This window comes from Clinocottus analis, unplaced genomic scaffold (genome assembly GCF_023055335.1).
Source record: "Clinocottus analis isolate CAN_PGR_092001 unplaced genomic scaffold, fCliAna1.0.p SCAF_67, whole genome shotgun sequence".
Lineage (NCBI taxonomy): Eukaryota > Metazoa > Chordata > Actinopteri > Perciformes > Cottidae > Clinocottus > Clinocottus analis.
Window position 1 is genome coordinate 225001 of NW_027176226.1, and position 2500 is coordinate 227500.

The 2500-nt window shown below is 39.8% G+C and overlaps 1 protein-coding gene across 1 annotated transcript in view; it reads left to right on the forward strand.

Moving 5' to 3' along the window:
• The first annotated feature begins 2224 nt into the window (after window positions 1-2224).
• lrrc2 (leucine rich repeat containing 2) overlaps window positions 2225-2500 on the forward strand; it is a 6459-nt gene continuing 6183 nt past the window's right edge. Inside the window, exon 1 of the mRNA XM_068604307.1 lies at window positions 2225-2323. The gene's annotated coding sequence lies outside the window, so the exon portion shown is untranslated. The remainder of the gene's footprint in view (window positions 2324-2500) is intronic.

The window sequence follows — 2500 nt, forward strand, 5'->3', positions numbered from 1 at the left end:
CAGGTGTCAATTATCTCACACACACAGACACACACACAGAGACACACAAACAGACACACAGACACACAAACAGACACACACACAAATACACTGTCAACTCTGTTGAAGTTTTGATTCTGATCATTGAAGAAAAATAACACACACGCGTGTGTATGACATTTGTGTGTGTGTGTGTGTGTGTGTGTGTGTGTGTGTGTGTTTTGTAGACATTTATATCCCACAGACGACGGAGGTACGCTGTGTGTGTAGAAACAGAAAGTGATCTGCTTTTACAATGATGTCATGAACTTCAGAACACACTTTTACAACAGGGGTGTGTGTGTGTGTGTGCGTGTGTGTGTGTTTGTGTGTGTGTGTGTGTGTGTGTGTGTGTGTGTGTGTGTGTCAGATGGGTGACTACACATGTTTGACATTTCAGCGCTCTCGGGGTGTGTTCGGATCCTTCCCCTGGGTGTGAAACACTCTCTCTCTCTCTCTCTTTCTCTCTCTCTCTCACATACTCTCACACACACACACACACACACACACACACACACACACACACACACACTCACACTAATATAAACAGCGGCAGCTATGTGACTCTTAAAACAACCCCGTGAACAACAGGAAGTCGTCAGATTGATTTCACTCTCATGTCTGGAAGCTAAATACAAAGCTAAGGCCAGCAGCTGGTTAGCGTAGCTTAGCATAAAGACTGGAAACAGGAGGGAACAGCGAGCCTGGCCTCAGAGTCACTAAACCCCCTTTAAACCTTTTGTTGTGAATAAATAAATAAATAACCATGAGTCATAAAAATGTATTTTTAAATTATATAATAATACATTATTTATATTTGATATAAATTACATTTAATAAGTTGATCACATGTTTTGTTTATAAAATCCAAATAAATAAATGTAGTGACGTAGAAGTAGCGGGAAAACACTGAAGTACAAGTACCTCAGAAAAGTACTAGAAAAGAGTTTTCACTGATGAGAAGATCAAAGGCTGACGGCGACCTCTAGTGGATCTGGAAGGAATTACAAGGACCAGGATGAGGACCAAGACCAGAACCAGGACCAGGACCAGAACCAGAACCAGGACTAGGACTAGGACTAGGACCCAGAATCAGGACCAGAACCAGGACTAGGACCAGAACCAGAAACAGAACCAGAACTAGGACCAAAACCAGAACCAGGACTAGGACCAGAACCACAACCAGAACCAGGACTAGGACCCAGAACCAGGACCAGAACCAGGACTAGGACCAGAACCAGAACCAGGACTAGGACCAGAACCAGGACCAGAACCAGGACTAGGACTAGGACCAGAACCAGGACCAGAACCAGGATGAGCACCAGAACCAGGATCATAACCAGAACCGGGACTAGAACCAGAACCAGCACCAGGATCAGAACCAGGATGAGGACCAGAACCAAGACCAGGACCGGGACCAGACCCAGGATCAGAACCAGAACCAGGATCAGAAGCAGAACCAAACTACTTACCAGTTTGTTAATAGTGTAAATAAATACTTGTACAGGACTGTTATCGATTAGTTTATTAATCATTTAGTTTAAAAATCATTTAGTTTATTAATCAATTAGTTTATTAATCAATTAGTTTATTAATCATTTAGTTTATTAGTCATTTAGTTTATTAATCAATTAGTTTATTAATCATTTAGTTTATTAGTCATTTAGTTTATTAATCAATTAGTTTATTAGTCATTTAGTTTAATTTAGTCAATTGGTTCTTTAATATAAAAATGGATCCACAGAAGTATTTTTTTCTCTAAAGAGAGAGCGCTGGTTTCAGATGTATTAATATTAATAATGTTAATAAACAATATTAATACAACAGTGTGTCTGTACTGTGTTTTACAGTGTGATATTAGTACTTTTACTGGAACAAAGTATTAGTACAGTGTGCCAACAGAGTATTTTATTTTAATGCAAAAAGGGGGAAAACTTACGAAAACAGGAAGTACAACCACACATGAGGAGTGAACTTCAAAATAAAACACCTCTACATATATTGCTACTTGTACTTTCTACTTGTACTGCAGTAAAACATCAAAGTACTTCTTCCAGTAACTGATGAATACTTCTCCCTGTTTTACTCTGAAAAGATTATTTAATATCCAGACAATCGCGCCGGGTCATGTGACACACAGCTGGAGTCTCACCTCAGCCATAAAAATAGCACATTGGGTCACACACACACACACACACACACACACACACACACACACACACACACACACACACACACACACACAGAGTCAGCTGTCAGTAAACAAGCTGAGGGAGCAGACTACAGGACGTGAACAGGAACTCAGGTCAGAAAACACGTTGCTTTGATCTCAGGTGGACAATGTTTATGATATTAATATTACTCCTCAGACACTGCTAGTTATAGTGGTTATAACCACCAGACTAGTTATAATGGTAGTTATAACCAGCAGACTAGTTATATAGGTAGTTATAGTGGTTATAACCACCAGACTAGTTACAAT